Source organism: Anabrus simplex, chromosome 1 (genome assembly GCF_040414725.1).
Source record: "Anabrus simplex isolate iqAnaSimp1 chromosome 1, ASM4041472v1, whole genome shotgun sequence".
In the NCBI taxonomy this organism is placed as follows: Eukaryota; Metazoa; Arthropoda; class Insecta; order Orthoptera; family Tettigoniidae; genus Anabrus; species Anabrus simplex.
Window position 1 is genome coordinate 517,686,148 of NC_090265.1, and position 20,900 is coordinate 517,707,047.

Consider the following 20,900-nt stretch of genomic DNA (forward strand, 5'->3'; position numbering starts at 1 on the left):
TGGTGAGGGTCCCATACATTGGAACCATACTCTAGTTGGGGTCTTACCAGAGATTTATATGCCTCCTCCTTTACATCCTTACTACAACCCCTAAATATCCTCATAACCATGTGCAGAGATTTTTACCCTTTATATACAATCCCATTTATGTGAATACCCCAATGAAGATCTTTCCTTATATTAAGACCTAGATACTTACAATGATCCCCAAAAGGAACTTTCGCCCCATCAACGCAGTAATTAAAACTGAGAGGACTTTTCATATTTGTGAAACTCACAACCTGACTTTTAACCCCGTTTATCAACATACCATTGTCTGCTGACCATCTTACAACATTGTCGAGGTCACGTTGCAGTTGCTCACAATCTTTCAACTTATTTATTACTCTATAGAGAATAACATCATCCGCAAGAAGCCTTACCTCTGATTGCACTTGTTTACTCATATGGGATAGGAAGGTTGGACGGGACAGACAACGAAGAGAGAAGGAAGTGGCCGTGGCCTTAAGTTGGGTGACATATCGGCGTTTGCCTGGAGAAGTGGGCAACCGCTTCGAGGATGGTTGAGGTAGGAATCGAACGTCCCTCTACTCAGTTGAACTCCCGAGGCTGAGTGGACCCTCCAGCCCTCGTACCACTTTTAAAATTATCAAGCTCGATAGCTGCAGTCGCTTAAATGCATCCAGTATCCAGTATTCGGGAGATAGTGGGTTCGAACCCCTCTGTCGGAATTCATGAAGATGGTTTTCCGTGGTTTTCCATTTTCACACCAGGCAAATTAATTAAGGCCACGGCCACTTCCTTTCGTGTCCCATCGTCGCCATAAGACCTATCTGGATCGGTGCGACGTAAAGCAACTTGTATATATATATATAAAAGAACACTTTTCAAATTTCGTAGCAGAGCCGGAAATCGGGTGGCAGCCAATCACACTAACCACTACGTCATCGAGGCGAACTAATAGCAACATTCAATAATTCATATCTTCTTAAGACCGAGCTCGATAGCTGCAGTCGCTTAAGTGCGGCCAGTGTCCAGTATTCGGGAGATAGTAGGTTCGAACCCCACTGTCGGCAGCCCTGAAAATGGTTTTCCGTGATTTCCCATTTTCACACCAGGCAAATGCTGGGGCTGTACCTTAATTAAGGCCACGGCCGCTTCCTTCCCACTCCTAGCCCTTTCCTGTCCCATCGTCGCCATAAGACCTATCTGTGTCGGTGCGACGTAAAGCAACTAGCAAAAAAAAAAAAAAAAAAAAAAAATCTTCTTAAGCATTGCACCTAGAAGCTCGAGCTGTTTCTTTTAAATGCCAATTTCAGAACAACAAAAATCTCAAAAATGAAACATCCGATTTTAGATCCCTTTCCGGGCAACGGATTACATTGCACGATAGCATTGTCGTTCAATTTTCCTCGCGTCATGGTGCTGTGCAGGTAAGTGTTTAATCTTCTCAGGGAGGAAAAATAACGTTATGATGTACATGTAGAAACGGATATACTTGAAGCTGTCTTTATCAATTTAACCACTTCTGGAATCAATTCGCCGAGACGTGTTTATTTGAGGGAAAGATGTGCCTGTCATAAGATGCAACTGAAAGGGGAGTCGCTAGGGGCTCTCATCTTGATAGCGTGGGTTGGCCCCTGTTGAAGTCTGGTATTGATTTCTCTTACTTGTGCAAGCATCTTCCCTTTCCGACCTCTCGTAGTCAATTCTTGTTCTCTTCCGACCCCGCCGGCATTAGGTTTACGAGGCCTAGGGAGTCTTATCATTGTCAAGCTCGTCGTAGCCTTTCACTTCCTTGTGCTGAAACAGTCATTCTTCGAAGGGTCAGACCTCCTGTATCTATTCCTCTGGTTAATGTTAATGTTTGCTCACTTGTACTCTTGTGAACTGAACTCAAGTCATCTTTACTACTCGGCAATTAGTGGCTGAATCATCGAACTTCGGATGCCAAGCCCCCAGACCACTGTCTCCATATCAACCATATCAAACCATCAGTTGCTATGTTGATTGCCATTTTTTGAAGGCGAATGCTCAAGTCTTCCGTTTAGGTACTTCTAAATCTCATGTTTTCTTTTTAAAAAATGATAGTAGTTTATGTCTAAAAAAGAGAGACAAGTTCAGAGAATAAACCTACTGAGTTAAATTCTGAGATACCGTACAAGTGCTTTGTGAATGTACAGTACAGTATGACGGCCATATAAACTCGTTGGCACTTGAAGTGAGTTCGCAGGCAGCCAGGCCAGGCGCGCGCATCAGTTTGGCTGGCAGTGCTGTATCGGGGGCCGTGCTTGCCTGTTGGTGTGTGAAGAGCCTGCTAATAGCTCGGATATGAGTGACAGTGGGTCGTGAAGACTACAATAGATCAGTAAACGGTTCGGGAAGGGAAGTGATTGGATCAGTCTTCAATAGACACAACTTTCTGCTATACAGATCAGGTCAGTAATACAATTAAAGCTTCTTGTTGACTTTTTGCATGACTGACACGATTGTATTTTAATTTAAATGGATGGTCTTTTAAAATGTACTGATTTAGTCGCTAGAAGGCGACAGTTTTGATCATCAAAATGAATTTCACACCCCCTCTTGATGTGGGGTGGTCTGCGACCAATCGATCGGTCGGTACGTGCCAAGCGAGCAGGCACCCCTGCGACGCACGCCCGTGCCGTGCGTGGAAGTGTCCGTACTGCTTAGAGCATTGTTAGATAAGTTTGAAATCATTTATATATTGTTACAGTCTGTTTATCCTTCCCCGATACTGAGCTTTATCCATGGAGAAGTGCCAAATGTGCGGATGCTTTGCCAATAACACTGTCACGCGATTTCGTGTCAAACCTCGGAGTTAAAAAGTATTTTTATACTAGATCTGAGATTTACAACATGCGAACGTCATGAGCCTTTTCATTTGACGTAAGTTGTACTGACCGATTTTCTATTGTTATGACTGGGCTAGATTTGTATAACACAACAGGTATTTTAATTTACCATTGTCACCAGTGTTTTAACTACAGTAATAACTTTTTTTTTTCATTATCGCTACAGTAATTAACAATCCAGTACGTGTAGGAATCTTCTACGAATTGAAAAACGCTCTTGAACCGATATGTTGTGTAAATGACAAGAATTACTTGGAAGTAGACATTTAAATCAATATAAGTCTGCAATGTTGTCATATATCAGTGTCCGTTCTAAGATGCCTGCAAGTATGCACTCCCGTCGTATTCTGACTGAAGGTTTTCAGTGTTTAGAAAACTGCCGTAAAGTCCGTTATGTAAGACAAAGTCAGTAGACCATTCAGAAGTCGCGCTCTTTTCTTGGCACTGATTTCGGCAATTTGTTTTTGGCTGTCTTTGATTTGAAAAATGTTGGGAAATCGTGATCACTAACTTCGTTAACTTGACATGTGGAATTAGTACTGATATGTGAATTACTGATTCTTTTTTTGAATAAGGGTTTGTCTAGCTGAGACAGTAAAGGCGAGAAACGAGACCATCACTTCTGGAGTGAAGATCACTCAGCCTACATCAGAAAAGAGTATCAGGTTAATTCATGAGAACGAAACCCGCTGGGCGCAAAACTACCACTCTTTCCCGCTGTGTACTAGGGTTGCGAATAATAGGAACCTCCGAAGATGGCTTTGTCCCTTCTAAAAATAAAATACAAAATGTGCAGTCGACACACTGGAGATTGTAATTTGATGGGAACCTCTCTACTGTATGTGTCTGGATGTTTGTTATGATACTTTACCTGGGGTGGTTGTCAGTAGTGTTACTTGATGTCTACTTGACTCAGATAAAAATGTATTCTTCACTGATTTAAAAAAAAAAACCCTGCATTTTAAATGTGCAAATTCGAACATTTCATTCGTGACGAAGTAGCAGTTCGTTCTTCCCAACACGAAGGAGCGAATTGGCTGCACAGTTCGGGTCGTGTAGCTGTTGGCTTTTATTCGAGAGATGACAGGTTCGACCCCCACTGTCGGTAGCCCTGAAGATAGTTTTCTGTCGTTTCCCATTCTCTTACGGTCGTTTTCTTCCTAGTCGTATGCCTTTCCTATCACTGAATCAATCAATCAATCAATCAATCAATCAATGATCTGCATTTACGGCTGTCGCCCAAGTGGCAGATTCCCTATCAGTTGTTTGCCTAGCTTTTTCTATCCCATCGTCGCCAGAAAATCTGTCTATATTGGTGCGACATAAAATTACTCGAAAATAAATATATTACATTCGGTTCATAATAAGCTTGAAATTGAGTAAAAACTCGGGACGACCGGGCGAGTTGGCCGTGCGATTAGGGGCGCGTGGCTGTGAGCTTGCACCCAGGAGATAGTGGTTAGAACCCCATTGTCGGCAGCCCTGGAGATGGTTTTCCGTAGTTTCCCATTTTCACACCAGGCAAATGCCGGGACTGCACCTTAATAGAGGCCACGGCCGCTTCCTTCTCACTCCTAGCCCTATCCTATCCCATCGTCGCCATAAGACCTATCTGTGTCGGTGCGACGTAAAGCAAATAGCACAGAAAAAGAAAAAAAAAGAAAAAAACCTCGGGACGAAGAGGACTATTTGTGTTAACACAGCAATCCTCTGTTAGACCCAAAAGAAAAGGGATTTTTTTTTCCGCATTATTTCTTCCGACTTAGTTTTATATCTGACACACGATTGCTGTTTGGTGACTTTGGCGTCTGAACAGATTCCTATTTTACAATTTTAAATCGTATTTGAATGTTTATTTTCCTGCCGTTCTTTACGACCAGCAAGGTTGGCGACATTACGCTGTACGTTAGTAGCATTTCATATTTTATTACAGTATTGCTGGGATAGTATCAAGCATATAGATTACGACTATTTCCTCTCCTAATCGTTATCATTTTAAACTCCACATCAACGCAGGTTATCTCTAGAGCCTTGCGCGGATATACAAAATAGGTAACATGAACATGGAATAAATGTACCGTATTATGCCTTTGCTGGTGAGATGTAGTGTTTACAATGCACTGCGTCTTCTGGTATGGGCTATATCAAATTTGTTACTTTCATTGACCTGTCTCAGTCTCATCCTTGGCTTTGACAATATGAAAGTGAGGTATGCGTGATGCTAGTAATACCATTCCTTATGCAGCCAGTCCCTGTTATGAATGGTGTGAAAGTATCGCTCAGGGTCGGTTCGTGCATGTATTTCAGTGGGCTTGGCAGACTGAGATGTAATAGCAACATGTGGTTCAGTGAGGAAAGCAACGGGAAACTACCTCACTCCTCCTTTCCCTGGTACGCCTCTTCAGTGACGCCTAGGCTATTATGACAGCCTTTGGTGGAGCTGCAGAGGATCAAACCAGCCTTCGTGCTGAATACCCAACATACACATACATTTCATAATTATTTTACATGTTGGGGGTAATACAGCATAACCATATTATTTTTTGTATTTTCCAAAACATTAGGTAATGCACTGTTTAGAAACAATTTGAATCACCGGGCGAGTTTGCCGTGCGGTTAGGAGCGCGCAGCTGTGAGCTTGCATCCGAGAGATAGTGGGTTCGAATCCCACTGTCGGCAGCGCTGAAAATGTTCAAAACTACTATCTCCCGAATGCAAGCTCACAGCGGCGCTCCCCTAACCGCATGGCAAACTAGCACGATAGGAAAAAATGAAGATGAGAAGTCGGGGCTTAAATAAGCCAACCCACGTCCCCGAGTTCAGGATACTGCGGATTTATTCTGTTACACCAATCAGAAAGAAAGAAGAAACAGTGAAAGCAACTCAGGATTTATCTACTCACCTCACCGTCACAACTGGACTAGCAAGATGCCCCTGTTCGAGAGATTCGAGATTCGATTCTGGGCACAGAAAACTACTATCATGAGAAATAAGAAAAAAAAAAAAGTAATTTGCCTAAATTACAGTTACCTGAGAAATATTTTACTCAATTAAAAATTACATCTTCAACCAAGTCAGTAAAATTACATTTACTCTACAGAAGGAAATCATTGATTTTTTGGAATGATACCAAAGTTCACAAGGAAAAGTATATTAGTTCATTTTGTGTGTTTGTTTTAGCTCTTACTCTAAGTGGCTATCACTAAGTGACACAAAACATGATACCTTCCAACTTTCAACATGAATTTTCTTCTCCTTCTTCTTTATCTGTTTACCCTCCAGGGTCGGTTTTTTTCCTCGGACGCAGCGAGGGTTCCCACCTCTACCGCCTCAAGGGCAGTGTCCTGGAGCTTCAGACTCTGGGTCGGGGATACAACTGGGGAGGATGACCAGTACCTCGCCCGGGCGGCCTCACCTGCTATGCTGAACAGGGGCCTGGTGTGGGGGTGGGAAGACTGGAAGGGATAGACAAGGAAGAGGGAAAGAAGCGGCCGTGGCCTTAAGTTAGGAACTATCCCGGCATTTGCCTGGAGGGTAAGTGGGGAACCATGGAAAACCACTTCAGGGATGGCTGAGGTGGGAATCGAACCCATCTCTACTCAGTTGACCTCCCGAGGCTGAGTGGACCCCGTTCCAGCCCTCGTACCACCTTTCAAATTTCGTGGCAGAGCCGGGAATCGATCCGGGCCTCCGTGGGTGGCAGCTAATCACACTAACCACTACACCACAGAGGCGGACATGATTTTTCCCGTATTTGTAATACTTGAGTTAGTGACTTTTAGCTTTTCAAATAATTTACCAATTCTTTCTTTCTTAAGCCGTTTACCTTCCAAGGTTGGTTTTCCCCTCGAATTTAGCGAGGGATCCTACCTCCACCGCCTCAAGGGCAGTGTCCTAGAGCATGAGACTTTAGGTCGGGGTATACACTGGGGAGGCGGTCTCACCTGCTATGCTGAACAGGAGTCTTGTGTGGGAAAGGGAAGATCGGAAGGGATAGACAAGGAAGAGAGAGGGAAGGAAGCGGCTATGGCCTTAAGTTAGGTATCATCCAGGCATTTGCCTGGAGGAGAAGTGGGAAACCACGGACAACCACTTCGAGGATGGCTGAGGTGGGAATCGAACCCCCTCTACTCAGTTGACCTCCCGAGGCTGAGTGGATCCCGCTCCAGTCCTCGTACCATTTTTTAAATTTCGTGGTGGAGTCTGTGGGGGTGGCAGCTAATCACACTTACCAGTACACCACTGAGGCGGTAATTTACCAATTACATCAGAAAATAACTCATTGCTAAGGTTCGACCTCTTGGGGGAAAGTACAGCACTTTCTGGCCCAGCGAGGAAATCAATGGCAAATCATCTTGCTTAGTAGGTCACATATTGGCCCCACCCTGAGGATCCAAGCGCCCTTCGGACTGATGACCTAACAGACACCAAGGTCAGAAAGGGATATGAACAGCGAGACGTTAGAAGTCAAGTCGATTATGATTACTCTTTATCCGGAAGCTGTGCCGGCCGCGCGGTGTAGGAGTAGCGTGCCTGCCTCTTACCCGGAGGCTTCGGATTCGATTCCCGGCCAGACAGGGATTTATATATGCATCAGAGGGCTGGTTCGAGGTCCACTCAGCCTACGTGATTAGAATTGGGGAGCTGTCTGACGGTGAGATAGCGTCTCCGGTCTAGGAAGTCAAGAATAACGGCCGAGAGGATTCGTCGTGCTGACCACACGGCCCCTCGTAATCTGCAGGCCTTCGAGTTCAGCAGCGGTCGCTGAGTACGGGAGTTGCGCCATGGGGTTTTGTTCTGTTTTATATCTAGAAACTAGATGTTAGATATGGCAGCCTTGTTAATGCCATTAACGCCCAAACTAAGTGCATGGAGTTAATTGAAGCTAACAGTTTGACATGTGATCATAACCACGGGACATACAGGTTTCGTGAATCCGAATCACAGGGACAGACTTTCATTTCAAAAATCCCACGCGCATTGGCAGAGGTTTGAATCGTGGTCATCTTGGTTAAAGCTGAGTAGCTCAGACGGTTGAGGCGCTGGCCTTCTGACCTTAACTTGGCAGGTTCGATCCAGTCCGGTGGTATTTGAAGGTGCTCAAATACGTCAGTTTCGTGTCGATAGATTTACTGGGACCTGAAAGATCTCTTGCGGGACTAAATTCCGACACTTCGGCGTCTCCACCGTAAAAGTAGTTAGTGGGATGGGACGTAAAGCCAATAACATTATTATCACTATTATAATGTCAAAGTGCTCAAATGCATCAGTCTCGTGTCAGGGGATTTACCGGGCACGTAAATGAACTTCTACGGAACAAAATTCCGACACCTTGGCATCTTCGAAAACCTTCAGAAGTAGTTAATGGGACGTAAAATTATTATTAGTTCGTGAGACGTTAAACTAATGCACTAATGCATGTGTGCACTAACGGAAGAACGTCATGAATCCCTAGTCTCATTACATGGAAATTTTATTCAGTTCACACATTATAGGTACTTACCGTAGGCCTACATAATAGTTCTCCCAAGGCTACACCCGTTGAATCCATGACTGTCTAATGACTGCTTCAGTGCTTTGTATACGCTCATGCAGGCCACAACTCTCGCTTGGAAACGGTAATAGAAGTGACGAATATAATCCTGTGGAACGGAGTTCCATGGACACATGATGATACTACAGGGTGTCCAGAAAGTAACTATGCAGTACAGTGTAGAGAACGTTTAGAAAGGACATGATGGTTTCATCTGTCCGGCTACATTAACAATCAGAATACTCGTGTCTGGAACACTGACAACCCTCACGAGTAGAAGGAAATGCCTCTACACTATCAGAAGAACAGGGTATGGTGTACCTTAAGTCGGCGACGTGTTATTGGGTCTTTACTCCACGACACCATCAGCGCACTAACATTCTGGAACCTTTCGTGGCTCAATGTAATGAGCGTGAGATTCAAGAAGGCTGGTTGTAACTGCATCCTCCAGAAAGTGTTCAACAATATGCAGAGTCATGTGTAGACATATCTGTGGGGCGCAGGGCGTTTCCAATATCTCCTCTAGGGAAAGTACACTACCACTTCAAATTTCAGATGTCAAATTTCGGCTGCACAATTACAGTATGTTTTCGACACATTAGGCAAGGGTTGTCGTCGTGTCGAAGACTGGGTAAGATGACGTCCAGTCCACTTCTACATATGGTCAGTGGGTTTGTGCTGGCTAGAACATTCGATTAACATCTTGTTGAGTTTACTAGGTTGCACAAGCATACTGTGGACGAATATTATCCTATTGGGATATCATAACTTCCTTGTATTGCTCGAATGACAGCAGAACGATTTGAAGACGTTCTATGTATACTGTGTAATGTTCAACACCAGAAGCGAAGGGCTCCTTGCGTCATAATTGCTGGCGTTAGTCCTGGGTATCGCTGCCTTATACATTATGGAAGGTATCATGTTCACGCATGCAAATGACCTTCATTAGTATCACGGCAGAATCCTCTCTTAAACACAAAGCTTCATCATTCGTTTCTCTAGGCGCTTTTTTCGCGACGTAACTGGAGGAGACCTGTGCTGTAGCGAGGCGGAAATGGAAGTTTGTCTTTCGTCATCCTTGAGCGTCGCCCAGCGAGGCAAATGCATATTACAGCCTTCAAACTGCACCATCATCATCATTCGGCGCTCAGTCTGCAAGCCTCTGTGAATTAATTATGCGCCTCCACAATCCTCTGTTTGCAACTATGTAGTTTCGTGGTCTCTTTTATAAGCACTTGTTTGCCACATGTCCTTCCCAGAGCCAAGAACAGAAGAAAACACTCGTTTGATTTTAAACAAACCTATGAAACTCACTACACCTTACATATTTCGTGTTGTATTTACAGATGCTAGTGTTAATCTATTCTTTCCCTCTGTTCCTTGGACTAACACAAGAGAAAACACCCTCTCTATATTCGGATTATGCTCAGGAACAGACAAATAATACCCTACAGTTGTTAGCAGTTCGCCAGGAGCATAATAATACCCATTTTTGTTGTTGGATTTAATATTCTCAAAATTTTAAACCTGTGTGTCTGCTAAACAACATTCTAATTTTACATCTTGGTCAAAGGGAGGTCTCCCATCTAATTTGCAAGCTATACTTTTTTCTACAATTTAATATCGGGGATTTTTTCATTTTGGCCCGGACATTTTTCTTACTGTATAAAATCGCGGACTGTCTGTGAAATCCGCGTTAGGAAATGAGAATATCTGTTAAGATGAAACTAATACTACAATTTACAAGTAGTGATCTATATAAAATAACAAGTCCTGACTGACTGACTTGATTCATCATCGCCGAGCCAAAACTACTGGACATAATGAAATGAAATTTTGAGGATGCATTTATATTACAATGTAGGTGCTCGCTAAGGGAGGATTATTGGATATTTAAAAGGGGGCTGAATTTTAAAATGAGTGTTTCTATATCTCAAAATTTAAAAGTTTACAGATGTAAAAATTGGTATTTAGAATCTTCTTTAAAAATAAAGAAATACGTATTTTTTGTTTTCGGAAAATTTTTAATAGGAGGGGTGGAAAAGGGTGAAAAGGGGGTTGAATACCTAACGAGGCTACTTATATTTCAGAAACTGAAGATATTTCAGACATGAAAATTGGTGTTTGGGATCTCCTTTAAAAATAAAGGAGCTCGCATCCTTTTGTTTTTGGAAAATACAAATAATGGGGGTGAAAGGGGGGGGGGGGGTGAATTTTTAAAATGAGTGTATCTATATCTCAAAACTTTAAAAGTTTACAGATGTAAAAATTGGTATTTAGAATCTCCTTTAAGAATAAAGAAACACGTATTTTTTGTTTTCGGAAAATCTCAATAGGAGGGGTGAATAAGGGGTTGAATGCCTTTAATGAGGATATTTATATCTCAGAAACTGAAGATATTACAGACCTGAAAATTGGTATACGGTATCTCCTTTTTTGTTTTTGGAAAATTCAGTTAATGGGGGTTAAACAGGAGCGACAAATTGGGGTGAATTTTTAGAAAGACTATATCTATAGTGTCCCGGTCCAGAAAGCCAAGAGTAACGGCTGAGAGGATTCGTCGTGTTGACCTCACGACACCTCGTAATCTGCAGGCCTTCGGGCTGAGCAGCGGTTGCTTGGTAGGCCAAGGCCTTTCAAGGGCTGTAGTGCCATGGGGTTTGGTTTGGTTTATATCTATAGAATATCTCAGAAGCGTAAAAAGTTACAGACGTAAAAATTGGTATTTGGAATCTCCTATAGAAGTAAAGAAACATAGGTGATTTGTTTTTGCAAACTCCACTTAAGGGGAACTAAAAAGATGGTTAAATTTTAAAATAAGAATTTCTACAGTATATCTCAAAAACTTAACATCTTACAGAAGTGAAAAATTGTATTTTTTCTCTGTATTAGCCAACGGCCGTAGCCGTGTTGAAACACCGGATCCCGTGAGATCTCCGAAGTTGAGCAACATTGGGCGTGGTCAGGAGTTGGATGGGTTGCCACGCGCTGTTGGTTGGGGGTAAGGGAATAGAGGAGCGGAAAGGAACTGGCCACCCTACCGCACGTAAACACCGGCTCAGGAACACCTCTGCGGAGGTTCGGACTTGCCTTCGGGCAGAACAACCCTTACCTTACCTTCTCTGTATTAAAAATAAAGAAACGTGTATTTTTAGATTTCGGAAAAACCACTTGGGTGGGGGTGAGGGGTAGAAGTGACTGAGAATGGGGTTGGATTCTTTTAATTAGGATACTGATATCTCAAAAACTGAAGATGTTACAGACGTAAAATTTGGTATTCGGAATCTGCTTTAAAAGTAAATAAACGCGTATTCTCGGAAAATCCAATGACCGGGGCGGGGGGGGGGGGGGGGGGATGGGGAGGGAGGGAGGTGAAAGAATTGAAAAATTAATTGATTTAATTGTATGAGGATACTTAAAACTAGAATCTAAAGTTGTTACAGACGTGAAAATTGGTATTTGGATCTCCTTTAAAAACAAGGAAAGACGCGTTTGGGGGGGGGGGGGCGGGATCATCTTCTGGGGCGGGAGTGAAAAGGAGTTGAATTCCTTTCATGAGGACACATATCTCAAAAACTGAAGGAGTTGTGATAATTGGTATTTAGAAGATCCTTTACTATTAAAGAAACAACCATTTCTTGTCGGAAAATTCACTTAAGGGGGGGGTGAAAGGAAGTGAAAAAAAAAAAAGCACTCCATTGGTGTGCTGGACAAAGCGGAGGCGGGACAGGTTTTCTCCCGGTACTCCGGTTTTCCCCGTCATCATTCATTCCAGCAACACTCTCCAATATCATTTCATTTCATTTGTCATTCATTAATCATTGCCCCAGAGCAGTGCGACAGGCTTCGGCAGCCGGCACAACTCCTATCCTCGCCACCAGATGGGGGCTTTATTCATTCCATTCCTGACCCGGTCGAATGACTGGAAACAAGCTGTGGATTTTCAATGTACTTATCATTTTTAATCTTTCCTGGGTTCGCTTTTCAAGAGCCACCTTTTCCTTTGGAGAACGTTCTTAGATTACAGTAGATTCTCCTGGCATATAAATACAAATTTTAACACATTTGAAATAAAAGATAAGAATGAGATTGACCGTGTAATTGTTCACCTCTATAATAAGGTCAAAATGCACGGAAATATGTCATTCGCATCGCCAGAAATCCCGCGCACTTGCCTACGCGCGACAATGGTGCTGGTCACATTGTCAGCAATGACAATGGCAGCAGATGTAATTTACCGCCAAGTAGCGGTCTTGCATCTTGCTGTGGGGTCCATAAAACCAATAATAATAATAATAATAATAATAATAATAATAATAATAATAATAATAATATTCTGGCCCGTCGTCAAAATGTGCGGACCGCGCTGGAAACGGGTCCTGGCCGTGTAATGACTAAGAATGCAGTCCGGCCGCGGTTTCAGGACCGCCAAGGCACCCAAGACGACACCACGCCGGATCTCCTCAAGGATTTGATCCATATTAAAAATGCTTATAGGAAAAGATGGCAAAGATTTAGGGACCCAACTGACCGCGTGGAATACTTGGACATAGCCCGAGAAGTACGGAATCGATTGCTGGAAAGAAAGATGGAAAAATGGGAGGAACTTTGTCGTAATCTCTCAGAAAACGAGTCAGATCGCAAATTTTGGCGGATTCTCTCAGAAAACGACTCAGATCGCGAATTTCGGCGGATTATATATAAAACGTTAAGCATTCAATTATAAATTTCAGTATAATACCGTAGCGAAGCACGGGTATCTTGCTAGTAATTATTATATTACAAGTTGCTTTACGTCGCACCAACACAGATAGGTCTTATGGAGACGATGTGATAGGAAAGGGCTTCGAGTAGGAAGGAAGCGGCCATGGCCTTAATTAAGGTACAGCCCAGCATTTGCCTGGTGTGGCATGTATGTAATCCATATTTTGAGACTTTTTAGTCCATATGTATGCATTTAGCCGTTTTATTACATAATTCCTAATCCTGATTCTTCTTCTTCTTCTTCTTATTATTATTATTATTTTAAGGTCGTAGACAAACTGACATATCAAGTTAGTTTTAATAAATTTATTGTATGCTATTGTCAAGGCAAGGTCTGCACTTCTGGACTGTATCACCAAAAAAAAAAAAAAAAAATCTGAATTTTAAATCTACGAGAACGATATTCAGGAAAGATGTAACGGCACACTCAAAACAATTCAGCTGGTATGTAACGAATAAACTGGAGTTTCTTTCAAGAAGTTTTGTATTCTCACTTCATATGTCGCGGAAAAATAGTTTGAAAATGGAATCGACGTCTATGGTCCATTATTTTGGAATAATATACTGTTGACTCCAGTACCCTGACGGTCAATATTCCAGCTTGGGAAAATAATGTCTTCACAGTTGGCAATTAAATAACTAACTTCCTGGAAGAATATTTCTGTTTTAATAGTCTGTGTGGTTTATTATTGGCAGTTTTCTCGGCGAACAATTATCTCTGTTGCCACATAGTTTCTTAATGTCCTTGCTCGTCGTATGCCAGATTAAAAATGGTTATAGCCTTTTCTTGGAATTCACTGCGTCGCATTGTCGAGCAACGTGGGTAAGCTACGGTTATCATGTTGTAGCCGTTGAGAGATATGAGTGATTAGGTTCAGATAATGATCAGATCCCAGCCATCTGTTAAATTTTGATGAGGTTTCTCCTACTATATTCTGGTTAGAAATGTAAAGCTTCCTAGAAATATCACCACAGAGGGTTGCATTATCGAGCGAATTAAAAGAGTATGCTCGGTTTTACAAAACACAATTAACATTCCGTAAAGGTGCATGAAATTAAACAGTCTACCTTCAGTGCAGCGAGGTCTTGAATGATCCTCTGTCCACCTGGTGGCTATGATCGTTATGGCGTGAAGTATAACTGGCACTGTGGTTGTTCAGTTCGAGTCCCCTTGTTGGAAAACTTTTCACCATCCGAATGTTGGCCGGCAGGGTAGGAGAGATGGTGGTATGCAATTTCTAATCACTAGATTGCGTGCTAAAAGCCTGGATTCAGTTACAAACCTCTCCACAGTGCTCGTATGGAGTAATGGCATATGACGCTGGTGACAGTGATTCGTCCGTCGGATGGAGACATCAAGCCTTGAACAGACCCCTTGGGTGTTATTCGACAGGAGGAGGCTATGTGTCGACACGGAACTTCACCCTCTCCCTACCTAATCATCATAATCTCACATCCAGATGCTGAGGTCGCCCATGGCTGTCAAGTAGAAAGACTTGCACCAGGTGAGTAAAACATGTCCTCGGACACTCCCAGCACTAAAAGGCCTTACGCTAAACAAACAAACAATGATCCTCAGAGACACTTAGGGTGGTGGTTGTTATTGTTTTAAAGGAAAGTACAGCCTCTTAACACTAATCAGAATGGTATCCTCCGAAGGGCCCTAGATCACGTAAACCTCAAGCTGCCGGGCCGAAAGCGTACAAGAGTTGAGCAAGGAAGGTCTGATAGGTAATATGAAAGTGAGGAGCCTGACACAAGTGGTCGTCAACCAACGCTACCAAATTTAGAGCCCCTAGTGATTACCCATTTAAGTCGCCTCTTACGATAGGCCGAGAATACCGTGTATGTATGCAACATGCTACCGCCCCTATCCACTGGGAATCAATGACACTTCAGTAAAAGTCGAAGTTTATATTGAGATTTGCAAGGGATTCCCCAGCACCTCGAGGAAAATACTAAACCAAATACAGTAGAGATAATACGCGAGACTTAGGGATTTCGCCTTGCTAAAATGGGAGACAATTCGATGGTGGCGCTCCTAGTGACTTGACCTGAACAAATCGCGCTAAATTCAAATATCAATGGAAATGTATATACGGAAATGGATAAATAAATTACGTCTAGAAAGAAAGTGTTATTGAGATATTAACTTCGAAGTTGCTAAAGCAATTCTGGATAAATGAATGAAGAATTATTTAAAAGGTTATTATTCAAAGACTGAAATTAGACATATAAACAAGAAGTGAAATGGACTGGTGTGAAATGGCTTGATCTTTCATTTATGCATTACTTTTTTAGCTTTAGCATTCCTGCCTGAACTCTTACGGTTGGATTTGTCTTTTTTCTCATTTAAAAACAATGTATCATCACATTAAGACACTTGTCAATAAAAATATCGGCACATTCCTTACACATATGATGCAATGAATTAACATTTAATAATAATAATAATAATAATAATAATAATAATAATAATAATAATAATAATAATAATAATAATAATAATAATAATAATGTTTTTGTTTTACGTCCCACTAACTACTCTTTTACGGTTTTCGGAGACGGCGAGGTGCCGGAATTTAGTCCCGCAGGAGTTCTTTTACGTGCCAATAAATCTACCGACACGATGCTGATGTATTTGAGCACCTTCAAATACCACCGGACTGAGCCAGGATCGAACCTGCCAAGTTGGGGTCAGAAGGCCAGCGAATTAACATTTAATAGCTGGACAATTTTCCTCCTAACATGAAGCCTACTAACAGAAAGATAATCTATAAAATCCCGGCTTTAATCTGAGAAGAGGGATAAAGAAAGGAAAGTATGAAAATGTTGTCGATAGTGAAGCTTTAAAGAATATTTACGTACAATTAGAGCAAAAATGTAACATACCCTTGGCTGTATTGTCGAGGATTTCTAAAGTCGTTGGCCTGGAAATGATCTGAACAGATCTTATAATTCTTATATAAGCGTAACGTCCCTTCTTTCTTGTACACTTTATCCAAATCGCTTCTGTGACATTTCAAAACCCACAGATCACACCTACAACAACACATCAGTATTGAAGGTTAACTGCTGCACTATAGAATAAAATATGCGTATTACATTTTATGCCAGTTAAAATATGGGTCGAGCAGGACAGAAGATTATGAAGTACTATAAAAATCTCTTTGTCACTGGAAGAATATTATGCAAACACAATATTACTTACATGTTCTTGTCACGAGGGAACCTGAAGAACGACCGCGCATTTTTCTCTACTTCGTAATTACTGCAGCCAAACACAGCACATACCTTTCACCTCATGTTGAGAGAAGATATCAAGGAATGACACACACTACTATTTATTTATGTCAACTCACTGAAAACGCATAAATAACACCAAAAACTTCACACAAAAATACACGTGCTCTTATGAGAGAATGAGTACTGTTCAGGTCTATCCGCTAGAGTGAGCTCCAGTAGCTGTCGCTCGATATCTCGCTCAGTGTCGCGTATTATCTCTACTGTATTTGACTAAACACACCTGTTAGAGTCTGGGGGCCACTATACTAGTGACGCAGTTTGTCATCTCCTTTCAGATCAGAAACAACCCTGAAGGGCCTTGGCCTATCAAGCGACTGCTCCTTAGCCAGAAGGCCTGCAGTCTATGAAGTGCCGCGTGGTCAGCTCGACAAACTCTCTAGGTCATTATTCTTGGTTTTATAGACCGCGGCCACTGTCTCACCGTCAGATAGCTTCTTAACTGCAACCATGTCGGCTGAGTGGACCTCGAACCAGCCTTCAGAACCAAGTAAAAATTCTTGACCTGACCGTTAATCGAACTCACACCTCCGAGGACGGCAGTTAATAGCACCAACAGTTACACTTTCTTCCTTAATCCATTTACCATCCAGGGTTGGTTTTTTTTCCTCGGACTCAGCGAGGGATCCCACCTCTACCGCCTCAGGGACAATGTCCTTGAGCGTGAGACTTTGGGGTCGCGGGGATAAAACTGGGGAGGAGGATCAGTACCTCGCCCAGGCGGCCTCACGTGCTATGCTGGGCAGTGGCCTTGTGGGGAAGATATTATTATTATTATTATTATTATTATTATTATTATTATTATTAACAAATACATTGCAAATGGGAAGTATCCCGGTGGCAATAGTCACTTAGAGTAATGTAATAATAAAGTAAAGTGAACATAATTACCCAACAACAACAAACAAACAACAAGAGTACAACAAGCATATCCATGGAAAGAAAATATTACAATAATTACTACTAGTTTAACATTCTAAATCCAGCATCACGTACAGTTTCATACACAACTTAATTATTTCCAATACTTAACACTATGGCTTACAAAACTATAGATTGAGCTTACTACTAGCTTAACGTTACAAGTTATAATATAGTAAGGTTAAAACAGAACTACCCAACAACAACAGAGTTGAAGGAAGGGGTAGATAAGGAAGAGACAGGGGGAATGAAGTATAAAGTGGTGGAACTCTTGTAGTTTAGGGTTACCGCCGCAAGGCAGTACCAGTGTCAATTGGTCTTAACGCGACTTTATAGCGCAATAATTATGAACCAGTTGGACTTGCTGCTTGTCGGCGCTATATTGCTCGACTTCTTCACACAATTGAAATGCAGATTAATGCGCCTATTATTGAGTAGTCTATATAATGTACTGCAGTACTGTTTGCAGGAAGAAATGAACAAAAATATATGCAGAGTATACACAGTTATTGAAAATTATCACTTCCGGTTGGAAAGAAAAAACCTTTTCTTGCTGTTTTACAAGATGACCTGGACTTCGTCTGTTTTGATATTTCCTTCACCCGAAAAATAAATCTGGAATTAATGTAATACAATACCATTTTCGGTAAAAGATAACATGATGGCAAGCATAATTGACAGTCATACAAATGTTAGTGACAAATGGAAGGGTATGCATAGATACTATAAGGCAGAAACGGGTTCCAAGGATGACTTTCCAGGAATCATTAATGCACAAGGGAAGTGCGTATGCGAGGATCTTCAAAAAGCAGAAGTATTCAGTCAGCAGTATGTAAAAATTGTTGGTTACAAGGATAATGTCCAGATAGAGGAGGTGACTAATGCTAAAGAAGTATTAACATTTACATTTACCCATGATAACAGTGATATTTACAATAAGATACAAAAGTTGAAAACTAGAAAAATGACTAGAATTGATAAGATTTCTGGGGATATACTAAAGACGATGGGTTGGGATATAGTACCATATCTGAAGTACTTATTTAATTATTGTTTGCATGAAGGAGCTATACCAAATGAATGAAGAGTTGCTATATTAGCCCCTGTGTATAAAGGAAAGGGTGATACACATAGCTGAAAATTACAGGTCAGTAAGTTTGACATGCTTTGCATGTAAGCTTGGGAACGTATTCTTTCTGATTATATTAGACATGTCTGCGAAATTAATAACTGGTTCGATAAAAGGAAGTTCGGGTTTAGGAAAGGTTATTCCACTGATGCTCAACTTGTAGGATTCCAGCAAGATATAGCAGATATCTTGGATTCAGGAGGTCAAATGGACTGTATCGCGATTGACTTATCTAAGGCATTTGATAGGGTAGGTCATGGGATACTACTGGCAAAAATGAGTGCAATTGGACTAGACAAAAGAGTGACTGAATTGGTGGCTATATTTCTAGAAAATACAACTCAGAGAATTAGAGTAGGTGAAGCTTGATCTGATCCGGTAATAATTAAGAAGGGAATTCATCAAGACAGTATTATTGGACATTTATGTTTTCTTATATACCAATGATAGGAATAAAGAAGTGGAATCATAGATACAGTTTTTGCGGATGATATTATTCTGTATAGAGAAATAAATAAGTTACAAGGTTGTCAGCAGCTGCAAAAAGACCTCGACAATGTTGTGAGATGGACAGCGGGCAATGGTTACGTAAACGGGGTTAAAAGTCAGGTTGTGAGTTCACTAATAGGAAAAATCCTGTTAGTTTTAATTACTGCGTTGATGGGGTGAAAGTTCCTTATGGGGATCACTGTAAGTACGTAGGTGTTAATATAAGAAAAGATCTTCATTGCGGTAATCACATGAATGCGAGTGTAAATAAAGGGTACAGATTTCTGCACATTATTATAAGGGCATATATGGGTTGTAGTAAGGATGTAAAGGAGAGGGCAGCGTGCGAGTTGGCCGTGCGGTCAGGGGCACGTGGCTGTGAGCTTGTATCAGGGAGGTAGTAGGTTCGAATCCCACTGTCGGCAGCCCTGAAGATGGTTTTGCGTGATTTCCCATTTCCACACCAGGCAAATGCTGGGACTGTACCTTTAAGGCCACGGCCGCTTCCTTCCAACTCCTAGGCCTTTCCTATCCATCGTCGCCATAAGACCTATCTGTGTCGGTGCGACGTAAAGCAACTACCAAAAGGGGAGGGCATATAAGTCTGGTAAGACCCCAACTAAAGTATGGCTCCAGTGTATGGGACACTCATCAGGAATTTTTGATTCGAGAACTGGAAAAAATTCCAAAGAAAACAGCTCGATTTGTTCTGTTTGATTTCCGACAAAACAGTAGCGTAACAAAAATGTTGCAAAGTTTGGGCTGGGAAGACTTGGGAGAAAAGAGACGAGCTGTTCGACTAAGTGGTGTATTCCGAGCTGTCAGTGGAGAGATGGCGTGGAATGACATTAGTAGACGAATAAATTTGAGTGGTGTTTGTAAAAGTAGAATAGATCACGAAAAGGAAATAATGTGATAGATGATTCTCTGAAGAGCAAAAATTTTCGAAATACTTTTAAGTTCATACGTCATATCCATGCAGTCTAAAAACGTATCACCCCACAGAGGGTCTTATCACTTTTAGCTTTTTTTCCATTGTAACGTCTGCAGGTTTCTCCACGTCATAGAAGGCTAACGAAGGATATGAGACGTTTGGAGGTACTACCGGCAAAATCTCCTAATTTGGAAGAAACACTTGCATCACTAATGACACACTGACTTTCAGAATCATATTCTCACACACCCATCGCTCGGATCAGTTTTATTTACTGTTCTGTGAATCAAGCAGCCACATAAATAAAACACTTGATTATCGCCTGCTCTAGCTGAACCGTTATCATTAACCGGCAAATCTATAGGATTGAGCGTGGTCAATGAAATACTGTCTTTTATCTGTTCATGAATACCTTTACCTCCGTACTTTACCGTCTTTTATCCTGTGCCATTGATCCTATATTTTGCGTCACCATCTTGTGGCCAATAACAATGAACTCGGATCGAATTCATTTCATGGTACGTAGTCCATATAGGCCGACACAAAAGGAGATTAAAAAACTAGAAGTGGGTTGGTCATCACTGATTAAGCCCCGTATAAGACCAAAAGAAGTCGGTAAAATCTAGTGTGTGTTCTTAATGGTGACTCCTCGAGTTACATTAGATGTAACTGTTATCACTACGTTGGATAAGTTCGTGGACCATTTTCAGTGTGTTTTGATGTTTGTCGTCATTTTAGACCCCCTCAATCGACAATTTCAAGTCCATAGCATCAAAAATGTTGCTTATATCACGTGTAAGTTTCTTCTCTGTTTTCGAAGCCCTACACACCAAGTGCCTTATACCTATCGCAACTGACCTGCTAAAAAGCTGCATTGCCTACTTGACATTCATCTTTAGAAAAACCTTAGGATTGATGTGTCTTAACTTTTAGATCCTGGCACAAAACAGT

The 20,900-nt window shown here is 41.7% G+C and overlaps 1 protein-coding gene across 3 annotated transcripts in view; it reads left to right on the forward strand.

Moving 5' to 3' along the window:
* The first annotated feature begins 2,228 nt into the window (after positions 1-2,228).
* LOC136868809 (tubulin polymerization-promoting protein homolog) overlaps positions 2,229-20,900 on the forward strand; it is a 141,079-nt gene continuing 122,407 nt past the window's right edge. For 2 of the 3 annotated variants that reach the window (XM_067144803.2, XM_067144804.2), the window contains exon 1: positions 2,229-2,438. The gene's annotated coding sequence lies outside the window, so the exon portion shown is untranslated. The remainder of the gene's footprint in view (positions 2,439-20,900) is intronic. The other variant, XM_067144805.2, reaches the window with a different exon arrangement.